This window comes from Pseudophryne corroboree, chromosome 4 (assembly GCF_028390025.1).
Source record: "Pseudophryne corroboree isolate aPseCor3 chromosome 4, aPseCor3.hap2, whole genome shotgun sequence".
NCBI lineage: Eukaryota > Metazoa > Chordata > Amphibia > Anura > Myobatrachidae > Pseudophryne > Pseudophryne corroboree.
The window spans coordinates 112,989,687-113,003,246 of record NC_086447.1 but is presented as its reverse complement, the minus strand read 5'-3'; the positions used below and the strand labels follow the sequence as shown (position 1 = coordinate 113,003,246).

The 13,560-nt window shown below is 43.8% G+C and overlaps 1 long non-coding RNA gene across 1 annotated transcript in view; it reads left to right on the top strand.

Annotated features, from left to right (window-relative positions):
• The first annotated feature begins 844 nt into the window (after window positions 1-844).
• LOC134911151 (uncharacterized) overlaps window positions 845-13,560 on the top strand; it is a 39,160-nt gene continuing 26,444 nt past the window's right edge. Inside the window, exon 1 of the long non-coding RNA XR_010176356.1 lies at window positions 845-945. This is a non-coding gene — a long non-coding RNA (uncharacterized LOC134911151). The remainder of the gene's footprint in view (window positions 946-13,560) is intronic.

Here is a 13,560-nt window from a genome sequence, read left to right as displayed (position 1 = left end):
GGGCACTACTACAGTGGGCATTATATGTGTTAGGGGCACTACTACAGTGGGCATTATATGTGTTAGGGGCACTACTACTGTGGGCATTATATGTGTTAGGGGCACTACTACAGTGGGCATTATATGTGTTAGGGGCACTACTACAGTGGGCATTATATGTGTTAGGGGCACTACTACTGTGGGCATTATGTGTGTAAGGGGCACTACTACTATGGGCATTGTGTATGTAAGGGTATACGGATGGTGTAATAGTTAGCATTACTGCCTTACAGCACTAAGGTCATGGGTTTGATTCCCACCATTGCCCTAACTGTGTGGATCTTATATATTCTCCTCCCACAATCCAAAAATATACTTGTATTTTAATTGGCTTCTGACAAAATTAACCCTAGTATGAATGTGTGTGCATATAAATGTGCTAGGGAATATACAGTAGATTGTAAGCTCCACTGGGAACTACTGTGTGGTGTAATGTGTATAAGGGGTACTACTGTGTATTGTAACCTGAATAAGGGGCCTCACTGTGTGTTGTAAAGGGAATAGGGGACGCAACTACTGTGTGTGGTGTAATATGAATTGTGGTGTAATGTGAATAAGATTGTGCTGACCGGGAACAGGTAAAAACTGTCCTGGAGTCTGCAGCTGAGCAGTAGTCTGGGTGGGTGGGTGCTGTCACTGGGTCACAAGGGTAAAGGGGGTGGGTCTGTGCAAGCTACCCTCTGGGAGTAGGGGGTGGTGGTGTGTGTGTGGGGGGGAGGGCTGTTCAATTTGTCACCTGGTCTGGGATGGGAGTGTCTGTGCAAGCTGTCACGGGGGAACTTGCTTAGGTCCGCATGAGGTCTAAATCCTGAGCAGTTATGTCCTGACAAGATCCCTTTGAATACCTTAGTGATGCTTTCCTTATTCATAAATCGAGTGACACATCAATATTCCCTCTGTTTACAGGTAAATGTACCTGTGTCTATAAATTTATCAGATTGATTACAGAATTTTAATCCAATAACCAAAAAAGTATTTTATTTTATTTTATCAATATATTGTTTCTCTTTTACTTTCCTTCTTCCCAATATCTCTTAATTAACTTTGCTTCTAGATGTCTTCTTCCATATTTTCATAGTCCAATTTTATGCATCAGGTAAATGCCTTTTTCATATAATTTAGAGTATTCTCAAGTACTAGACTTACAGCCAAACTGAACGTTGGTTAGATCAAAAGACCTATATGTTGTCAAGATTTCTGGGTCAACCACAAAATACTTTTTTTTTTTTCCTCCACCAGTCTGCAAGGAGAAGAGTACAAACTAGTTAATGGACTGCAGAACTGGACAATTGTCACAGATCTGCTAATCCGGCGCTAGTTATAAAAATCAGAAAATTGTATGTATCTATACATATATATATATATATATATATCAAAAACTTTTTTTTGAAAGTGAAAATAAAAATGTGAATAGGCAGCTGAGTAAAAGCGATTTGCTGGGTCGCTTAGGGTTAATGGAAACAAACAAAGAAAAAGTTTACTCTGCGCCAAAAAACACTTTGTGATACCAGTGTGCAGTCTGTCATGTATAATGATTGACTCAGTACAACTTCAATTATAAACAACCACTTTTATATTAGAGATGAGCGGGTTCGGTTCCTCGGAATCCGAACCCGCCCGAACTTCATTTTTTTTTACACGGGCCCGAGCGACTCGGATCTTCCCGCCTTGCTCGGTTAACCCGAGCGCGCCCGAACGTCATCATCCCGCAGTCGGATTCTCGCGAGGCTTGGATTCTATCGCGAGACTCGGATTCTATATAAGGAGCCGCGCGTCGCCGCCATTTTCACACGTTCATTGAGATTCATAGGGAGAGGACGTGGCTGGCGTCCTCTCCGTTTATAGAGAAGAGAGTGAGACTAGAGTAGAGAGAGACACAGTAGTAATTTTGGGGAGCATTAGGAGGAGTACTACTACTTGCTGAAGTGATAGATAGATAGTGTGACTGTATAATGTATATCTGACTTGTGGGGGAGACACTGACAGTGGGGAGCAGTTAGAGTCTGAGAGCAGGACTCAGGAGTACATATAACGTACAGTGCACACTTTTGCTGCCAGAGTGCCACACTGCCATTGTGACCACACTGACCACCAGTATAATATATATTGTGATTGTCTGCTTAGGAGTACTACTTGCAAGTTGCTGATAGTGTGACCAGTGACCTGACCACCAGTTTAATAATCACCACCGGTTTAATATATATATATATATATATATATATAATTGTATATAATATATATATAATATTGTATACCACCTACACAGTACGGTAGTCCACGGCTGTAGCTACCTCTGTGTCGGCAGTCGCTCGTCCATCCATAATTGTATACCACCTACCCGTGGTTTTTTTTCCTTCTTTATACATACTACTATAGTAGCTTACTGTAGCAGTCTGCGGTGCTGCTGAGCTGACAGTGTCCAGCAGGTCCGTCATCAGTCATTACATAATAAATATATCTACCTGTCCGGCTGCAGTACTAGTGTGATATTATATATATATATATTGATTTCATCTCATTATCATCCAGTCTATATTAGCAGCAGACACAGTACGGTAGTCCACGGCTGTAGCTACCTCTGTGTCGGCAGTCGCTCGTCCATCCATAATTGTATACCACCTACCCGTGTTTTTTTTTTCTTTCTTCTTTATACATACTACTATAGTAGCTTACTGTAGCAGTCTGCGGTGCTGCTGAGCTGACAGTGTCTAGCAGGTCCGTCATCAGTCATTACATAATAAATATATCTACCTGTCCGGCTGCAGTACTAGTGTGATATTATATATATATATATATTGATTTCATCTCATTATCATCCAGTCTATATTAGCAGCAGACACAGTACGGTAGTCCACGGCTGTAGCTACCTCTGTGTCGGCAGTCTCTCGTCCATCCATAATTGTATACCACCTACCCGTGTTTTTTTTTTTCTTTCTTCTTTATACATACTACTATAGTAGCTTACTGTAGCAGTCTGCGGTGCTGCTGAGCTGACAGTGTCCAGCAGGTCCGTCATCAGTCATTACATAATAAATATATCTACCTGTCCGGCTGCAGTACTAGTGTGATATTATATATATATATATATATTGATTTCATCTCATTATCATCCAGTCTATATTAGCAGCAGACACAGTACGGTAGTCCACGGCTGTAGCTACCTCTGTGTCGGCAGTCGCTCGTCCATCCATAATTGTATACCACCTACCCGTGTTTTTTTTCTTTCTTTCTTCTTTATACATACTACTATAGTAGCTTACTGTAGCAGTCTGCGGTGCTGCTGAGCTGACAGTGTCTAGCAGGTCCGTCATCAGTCATTACATAATAAATATATCTACCTGTCCGGCTGCAGTACTAGTGTGATATTATATATATATATATATATATATATATTGATTTCATCTCATTATCATCCAGTCTATATTAGCAGCAGACACAGTACGGTAGTCCACGGCTGTAGCTACCTCTGTGTCGGCAGTCGCTCGTCCATCCATAATTGTATACCACCTACCCGTGGTTTTTTTTTTCTTTCTTCTTTATACATACTACTATAGTAGCTTACTGTAGCAGTCTGCGGTGCTGCTGAGCTGACAGTGTCCAGCAGGTCCGTCATCAGTCATTACATAATAAATATATCAACCTGTCCGGCTGCAGTACTAGTGTGATATTATATATATATATATTGATTTCATCTCATTATCATCCAGTCTATATTAGCAGCAGACACAGTACGGTAGTCCACGGCTGTAGCTACCTCTGTGTCGGCAGTCGCTCGTCCATCCATAATTGTATACCACCTACCCGTGTTTTTTTTTCTTTTTCTTTCTTCTTTATACATACTACTATAGTAGCTTACTGTAGCAGTCTGCGGTGCTGCTGAGCTGACAGTGTCCAGCAGGTCCATCATCAGTCATTACATAATAAATATATCTACCTGTCCGGCTGCAGTACTAGTGTGATATTATATATATATATATTGATTTCATCTCATTATCATCCAGTCTATATTAGCAGCAGACACAGTACGGTAGTACACGGCTGTAGCTACCTCTGTGTCGGCAGTCGCTCGTCCATCCATAATTGTATACCACCTACCCGTGGTTTTTTTTTCTTTCTTCTTTATACATACTACTATAGTAGCTTACTGTAGCAGTCTGCGGTGCTGCTGAGCTGACAGTGTCCAGCAGGTCCGTCATCAGTCATTACATAATAAATATATCTACCTGTCCGGCTGCAGTACTAGTGTGATATTATATATATATATATTGATTTCATCTCATTATCATCCAGTCTGTATTAGCAGCAGACACAGTACGGTAGTCCACGGCTGTAGCTACCTCTGTGTCGGCAGTCGCTCGTCCATCCATAATTGTATACCACCTACCCGTGGTTTTTTTTTTCTTTCTTCTTTATACATACTACTATAGTAGCTTACTGTAGCAGTCTGCGGTGCTGCTGAGCTGACAGTGTCCAGCAGGTCCGTCATCAGTCATTACATAATAAATATATCTACCTGTCCGGCTGCAGTACTAGTGTGATATTATATATATATATATATTGATTTCATCTCATTATCATCCAGTCTATATTAGCAGCAGACACAGTACGGTAGTCCACGGCTGTAGCTACCTCTGTGTCGGCAGTCGCTCGTCCATCCATAATTGTATACCACCTACCCGTGGTTTTTTTTTTCTTTCTTCTTTATACATACTACTATAGTAGCTTACTGTAGCAGTCTGCGGTGCTGCTGAGCTGACAGTGTCCAGCAGGTCCGTCATCAGTCATTACATAATAAATATATCTACCTGTCCGGCTGCAGTACTAGTGTGATATTATATATATATATATTGATTTCATCTCATTATCATCCAGTCTATATTAGCAGCAGACACAGTACGGTAGTCCACGGCTGTAGCTACCTCTGTGTCGGCAGTCGCTCGTCCATCCATAATTGTATACCACCTACCCGTGTTTTTTTTTCTTTTTCTTTCTTCTTTATACATACTACTATAGTAGCTTACTGTAGCAGTCTGCGGTGCTGCTGAGCTGACAGTGTCCAGCAGGTCCGTCATCAGTCATTACATAATAAATATATCTACCTGTCCGGCTGCAGTACTAGTGTGATATTATATATATATATATATATATATTGATTTCATCTTATTATCATCCAGTCTATATTAGCAGCAGACACAGTACGGTAGTACACGGCTGTAGCTACCTCTGTGTCGGCAGTCGCTCGTCCATCCATAATTGTATACCACCTACCCGTGGTTTTTTTTTCTTTCTTCTTTATACATACTACTATAGTAGCTTACTGTAGCAGTCTGCGGTGCTGCTGAGCTGACAGTGTCCAGCAGGTCCGTCATCAGTCATTACATAATAAATATATCTACCTGTCCGGCTGCAGTACTAGTGTGATATTATATATATATATATTGATTTCATCTCATTATCATCCAGTCTGTATTAGCAGCAGACACAGTACGGTAGTCCACGGCTGTAGCTACCTCTGTGTCGGCAGTCGCTCGTCCATCCATAATTGTATACCACCTACCCGTGTTTTTTTTTTCTTTCTTCTTTATACATACTACTATAGTAGCTTACTGTAGCAGTCTGCGGTGCTGCTGAGCTGACAGTGTCCAGCAGGTCCGTCATCAGTCATTACATAATAAATATATCTACCTGTCCGGCTGCAGTACTAGTGTGATATTATATATATATATATATATTGATTTCATCTCATTATCATCCAGTCTATATTAGCAGCAGACACAGTACGGTAGTCCACGGCTGTAGCTACCTCTGTGTCGGCAGTCGCTCGTCCATCCATAATTGTATACCACCTACCCGTGGTTTTTTTTCTTTTTCTTTCTTCTTTATACATACTACTATAGTAGCTTACTGTAGCAGTCTGCGGTGCTGCTGAGCTGACAGTGTCCAGCAGGTCCGTCATCAGTCATTACATAATAAATATATCTACCTGTCCGGCTGCAGTACTAGTGTGATATTATATATATATATATATATATATATTGATTTCATCTCATTATCATCCAGTCTATATTAGCAGCAGACACAGTACGGTAGTACACGGCTGTAGCTACCTCTGTGTCGGCAGTCGCTCGTCCATCCATAATTGTATACCACCTACCCGTGGTTTTTTTTTTTCTTTCTTCTTTATACATACTACTATAGTAGCTTACTGTAGCAGTCTGCGGTGCTGCTGAGCTGACAGTGTTCAGCAGGTCCGTCATCAGTCATTACATAATAAATATATCTACCTGTCCGGCTGCAGTACTAGTGTGATATTATATATATATATATATATATATATATATATTGATTTCATCTCATTATCATCCAGTCTGTATTAGCAGCAGACACAGTACGGTAGTCCACGGCTGTAGCTACCTCTGTGTCGGCAGTCGCTCGTCCATCCATAATTGTATACCACCTACCCGTGGTTTTTTTTTTCTTTCTTCTTTATACATACTACTATAGTAGCTTACTGTAGCAGTCTGCGGTGCTGCTGAGCTGACAGTGTCCAGCAGGTCCGTCATCAGTCATTACATAATAAATATATCTACCTGTCCGGCTGCAGTACTAGTGTGATATTATATATATATATATATATATTGATTTCATCTCATTATCATCCAGTCTATATTAGCAGCAGACACAGTACGGTAGTCCATGGCTGTAGCTACCTCTGTGTCGGCAGTCGCTCGTCCATCCATAATTGTATACCACCTACCCGTGGTTTTTTTTTTTCTTTCTTCTTTATACATACTACTATAGTAGCTTACTGTAGCAGTCTGCGGTGCTGCTGAGCTGACAGTGTCCAGCAGGTCCGTCATCAGTCATTACATAATAAATATATCTACCTGTCCGGCTGCAGTACTAGTGTGATATTATATATATATATATATATATATATATTGATTTCATCTCATTATCATCCAGTCTATATTAGCAGCAGACACAGTACGGTAGTCCACGGCTGTAGCTACCTCTGTGTCGGCAGTCGCTCGTCCATCCATAAGTATATTAGTATCCATCCATCTCCATTGTTTACCTGAGGTGCCTTTTAGTTGTGCCTATTAAAATATGGAGAACAAAAATGTTGAGGTTCCAAAATTAGGGAAAGATCAAGATCCACTTCCACCTTGTGCTGAAGCTGCTGCCACTAGTCATGGCCGAGACGATGAAATGCCAGCAACGTCGTCTGCCAAGGCCGATGCCCAATGTCATAGTACAGAGCATGTAAAATCCAAAACACCAAATATCAGTAAAAAAAGGACTCCAAAATCTAAAATAAAATTGTCGGAGGAGAAGCGTAAACTTGCCAATATGCCATTTACCACACGGAGTGGCAAGGAACGGCTAAGGCCCTGGCCTATGTTCATGGCTAGTGGTTCAGCTTCACATGAGGATGGAAGCACTCAGCCTCTCGCTAGAAAAATGAAAAGACTCAAGCTGGCAAAAGCACCGCAAAGAACTGTGCGTTCTTCGAAATCCCAAAACCACAAGGAGAGTCTAATTGTGTCAGTTGCGATGCCTGACCTTCCCAACACTGGACGTGAAGAGCATGCGCCTTCCACCATTTGCACGCCCCCTGCAAGTGCTGGAAGGAGCACCCGCAGTCCAGTTCCTGATAGTCAGATTGAAGATGTCAGTGTTGAAGTACACCAGGATGAGGAGGATATGGGTGTTGCTGGCGCTGGGGAGGAAATTGACAAGGAGGATTCTGATGGTGAGGTGGTTTGTTTAAGTCAGGCACCCGGGGAGACACCTGTTGTCCGTGGGAGGAATATGGCCGTTGACATGCCTGGTGAAAATACCAAAAAAATCAGCTCTTCGGTGTGGAAGTATTTCAACAGAAATGCGGACAACATTTGTCAAGCCGTGTGTTGCCTTTGTCAAGCTGTAATAAGTAGGGGTAAGGACGTTAACCACCTCGGAACATCCTCCCTTATACGTCACCTGCAGCGCATTCATAATAAGTCAGTGACAAGTTCAAAAACTTTGGGCGACAGCGGAAGCAGTCCACTGACCAGTAAATCCCTTCCTCTTGTAACCAAGCTCACGCAAACCACCCCACCAACTCCCTCAGTGTCAATTTCCTCCTTCCCAAGGAATGCCAATAGTCCTGCAGGCCATGTCACTGGCAATTCTGACGATTCCTCTCCTGCCTGGGATTCCTCCGATGCATCCTTGCGTGTAACGCCTACTGCTGCTGGCGCTGCTGTTGTTGCTGCTGGGAGTCGATGGTCATCCCAGAGGGGAAATCGTAAGACCACTTTTACTACTTCCACCAAGCAATTGACTGTCCAACAGTCCTTTGCGAGGAAGATGAAATATCACAGCAGTCATCCTGCTGCAAAGCGGATAACTGAGGCCTTGGCATCCTGGGTGGTGAGAAACGTAGTTCCGGTATCCATCATTACTGCAGAGCCAACTAGAGACTTGTTGGAGGTACTGTGTCCCCGGTACCAAATACCATCTAGGTTCCATTTCTCTAGGCAGGCGATACCGAAAATGTACACAGACCTCAGAAAAAGAGTCACCAGTGTCCTAAAAAATGCAGCTGTACCCAATGTCCACTTAACCACGGACATGTGGACAAGTGGAGCAGGGCAGGGTCAGGACTATATGACTGTGACAGCCCACTGGGTAGATGTATGGACTCCCGCCGCAAGAACAGCAGCGGCGGCACCAGTAGCAGCATCTCGCAAACGCCAACTCTTTCCTAGGCAGGCTACGCTTTGTATCACCGGTTTCCAGAATACGCACACAGCTGAAAACCTCTTACGGCAACTGAGGAAGATCATCGCGGAATGGCTTACCCCAATTGGACTCTCCTGTGGATTTGTGGCATCGAACAACGCCAGCAATATTGTGTGTGCATTAAATCTGGGCAAATTCCAGCACGTCCCATGTTTTGCACATACCTTGAATTTGGTGGTGCAGAATTTTTTAAAAAACGACAGGGGCGTGCAAGAGATGCTGTCGGTGGCCAGAAGAATTGCGGGACACTTTCGGCGTACAGGCACCACGTACAGAAGACTGGAGCAACACCAAAAACGCCTGAACCTGCCCTGCCATCATCTGAAGCAAGAAGTGGTAACGAGGTGGAATTCAACCCTATATATGCTTCAGAGGTTGGAGGAGCAGCAAAAGGCCATTCAAGCCTATACAATTCAGCACGATATAGGAGGTGGAATGCACCTGTCTCAAGCGCAGTGGAGAATGATTTCAACGTTGTGCAAGGTTCTGCTGCCCTTTGAACTTGCCACACGTGAAGTCAGTTTAGACACTGCCAGCCTGAGTCAGGTCATTCCCCTCATCAGGCTTTTGCAGAAGAAGCTGGAGACATTGAAGGAGGAGCTAACACGGAGCGATTCCGCTAGGCATGTGGGACTTGTGGATGGAGCCCTTAATTCGCTTAACAAGGATTCACGGGTGGTCAATCTGTTGAAATCAGAGCACTACATTTTGGCCACCGTGCTCGATCCTAGATTTAAAACCTACCTTGGATCTCTCTTTCCGGCAGACACAAGTCTGCTGGGGTTCAAAGACCTGCTGGTGAGAAAATTGTCAAGTCAAGCGGAACGCGACCTGTCAACATCTCCTCCTTCACATTCTCCCGCAACTGGGGGTGCGAGGAAAAGGCTCAGAATTCCGAGCCCACCCGCTGGCGGTGATGCAGGGCAGTCTGGAGCGACTGCTGATGCTGACATCTGGTCCGGACTGAAGGACCTGTCAACGATTACGGACATGTCGTCTACTGTCACTGCATATGATTCTCTCCCCATTGAAAGAATGGTGGAGGATTATATGAGTGACCGCATCCAAGTAGGCACGTCACACAGTCCGTACTTATACTGGCAGGAAAAAGAGGCAATTTGGAGGCCCTTGCACAAACTGGCTTTATTCTACCTAAGTTGCCCTCCCACAAGTGTGTACTCCGAAAGAGTGTTTAGTGCCGCCGCTCACCTTGTCAGCAATCGGCGTACGAGGTTACTTCCAGAAAATGTGGAGAAGATGATGTTCATTAAAATGAATTATAATCAATTCCTCCGTGGAAACATTGACCAGCAGCAATTGCCTCCACAAAGTACACAGGGAGCTGAGATGGTGGATTCCAGTGGGGACGAATTGATAATCTGTGAGGAGGGGGATGTACACGGTGATATATCGGAGGATGATGATGAGGTGGACATCTTGCCTCTGTAGAGCCAGTTTGTGCAAGGAGAGATTAATTGCTTCTTTTTTGGTGGGGGTCCAAACCAACCCGTCATTTCAGTCACAGTCGTGTGGCAGACCCTGTCACTGAAATGATGGGTTGGTTAAAGTGTGCATGTCCTGTTTATACAACATAAGGGTGGGTGGGAGGGCCCAAGGACAATTCCATCTTGCACCTCTTTTTTCTTTCATTTTTCTTTGTGTCATGTGCTGTTTGGGGAGTGTTTTTTGGAAGGGCCATCCTGCGTGACACTAGAGTGCCACTCCTAGATGGGCCAGGTGTTTGTGTCGGCCACTAGGGTCGCTTATCTTACTCACACAGCTACCTCATTGCGCCTCTTTTTTTCTTTGCGTCATGTGCTGTTTGGGGAGTGTTTTTTGGAAGGGCCATCCTGCGTGACACTGCAGTGCCACTCCTAGATGGGCCCGGTGTTTGTGTTGGCCACTAGGGTCGCTTATCTTACTCACACAGCTACCTCATTGCGCCTCTTTTTTTCTTTGCGTCATGTGCTGTTTGGGGAGTGTTTTTTGGAAGGGCCATCCTGCGTGACACTGCAGTGCCACTCCTAGATGGGCCCGGTGTTTGTGTCTGCCACTAGGGTCGCTTATCTTACTCACACAGCTACCTCATTGCGCCTCTTTTTTTCTTTGCGTCATGTGCTGTTTGGGGAGTGTTTTTTGGAAGGGCCATCCTGCGTGACACTGCAGTGCCACTCCTAGATGGGCCCGGTGTTTGTGTCGGCCACTAGGGTCGCTTATCTTACTCACACAGCTACCTCATTGCGCCTCTTTTTTTCTTTGCGTCATGTGCTGTTTGGGGAGTGTTTTTTGGAAGGGCCATCCTGCGTGACACTGCAGTGCCACTCCTAGATGGGCCCAGTGTTTGTGTCGGCCACTAGGGTCGCTTATCTTACTCACACAGCTACCTCATTGCGCCTCTTTTTTTCCTTGCGTCATGTGCTGTTTGGGGAGTGTTTTTTGGAAGGGCCATCCTGCGTGACACTGCAGTGCCACTCCTAGATAGGCCCGGTGTTTGTGTCGGCCACTAGGGTCGCTTATCTTACTCACACAGCTACCTCATTGCGCCTCTTTTTTTCTTTGCGTCATGTGCTGTTTGGGGAGTGTTTTTTGGAAGGGCCATCCTGCGTGACACTGCAGTGCCACTCCTAGATGAGCCCGGTGTTTGTGTCGGCCACTAGGGTCGCTTATCTTACTCACACAGCTACCTCATTGCGCCTCTTTTTTTCTTTGCGTCATGTGCTGTTTGGGGAGTGTTTTTTGGAAGGGCCATCCTGCGTGACACTGCAGTGCCACTCCTAGATGGGCCCGGTGTTTGTGTCGGCCACTAGGGTCGCTTATCTTACTCACACAGCTACCTCATTGCGCCTCTTTTTTTCTTTGCGTCATGTGCTGTTTGGGGAGTGTTTTTTGGAAGGGCCATCCTGCGTGACACTGCAGTGCCACTCCTAGATGGGCCAGGTGTTTGTGTCAGCCACTAGGGTCGCTTAGCTTAGTCATCCAGCGACCTCGGTGCAAATTTTAGGACTAAAAATAATATTGTGAGGTGTGAGGTATTCAGAATAGACTGAAAATGAGTGTAAATTATGGTTTTTGAGGTTAATAATACTTTGGGATCAAAATGACCCCCAAATTCTAAGATTTAAGCTGTTTTTTAGTGTTTTTTGAAAAAAACACCCGAATCCAAAACACACCCGAATCCGACAAAAAAAATTCGGTGAGGTTTTGCCAAAACGCGGTCGAACCCAAAACACGGCCGCGGAACCGAACCCAAAACCAAAACACAAAACCCGAAAAATTTCAAGTGCACATCTCTATTTTATATTTGGTCTGTTTAAAAATTAGCAACATAAGACACATAAATACATAAACTTTATAGCAATACTGCTCTCTGGATAGACAATATAAGCAATACGTATATATTCTAAAATTAACTTATTGGCTCTGTTTAGTAAAAATTGAATCATTAATCACTGGCGTCCCAGTGTCACAAAACTGAATATTAATAATAATACTAATAATAAAGAAAGTCCCGCAAAAATGATAATGCAGTCTATTTATAGAAGATATGTATTAATTAATGGATAATTACCAGTGTGCTGGTTCCTGAATTTGTTTAGATGCAGGGTCCGTTTTTTATTAAATTGCACATGTGGATAATTAATAGAATAGAATTACCGTTCCATTGGCAAAAAAACTCCCCTGATTGATGGCTTTGTCAGGCGGTTTCTGTGATTGCTTCAACACCACGGGTAATTGACCCCACTGCGGAGGACATATGCAGACACCCGGGGAAGACAGATGGAATGGCAGATAAAATTGAAGCTGCTGCAGACAGCCGTAGCGGTGATTAGCTGCTACTCGCCGACTTGCGATGGTGAAGACTGACGTGTAGTGCTGCAGGACACCGCCGGCTTTGAGCTCCGGGCTGATGCATCTCAGATTGTGGTCTGCGGTTAGCAGTCAGCTGAGGCACCCGGTGTACGGCTTCCAGAGAATTACTGTAGCTGTATGCAGTAGTGAGTCCGTTCCACGGACGAATGAGACCAAACAGAAGCCAATATGGAGTGAGCGTCAACGCGTTTCGTCTCCTTGGTAACCGGAGACTTCCTCTGTCTTGAGGAACTCAAAGCCGGCGGTGTCCTGCAGCACTACACGTCAGTCTTCACCATCACAAGTCGGCGAGTAGCAGCTAATCACCGCTATGGCTGTCTGCAGCAGCTTCAATTTTATCTGCCTTTCCATCTGTCTTCCCCGGGTGTCTGCATATGTCCTCCGCAGTGGGGTCAATTACCCGTGGTGTTGAAGCAATCACAGAAACCGCCTGACAAAGCCATCAATCAGGGGAGTTTTTTTGCCAATGGAATGGTAATTCTATTCTATTAATTATCCACATGTGCAATTTAATAAAAAACGGACCCTGCATCTAAACAAATTCAGGAACCAGCACACTGGTAATTATCCATTAATTAATACATATCTTCTATAAATAGACTGCATTATCATTTTTGCGGGACTTTCTTTATTATTAGTATTATTATTAATATTCAGTTTTGTGACACTGGGACGCCAGTGATTAATGATTCAATTTTTACTAAACAGAGCCAATAAGTTAATTTTAGAATATATACGTATTGCTTATATTGTCTATCCAGAGAGCAGTATTGCTATAAAGTTTATGTATTTATGTGTCTTATGTTGCTAATTTTTAAACAGACCAAATATAAAAGTGGTTATTTATAATTGAAGTTGTAC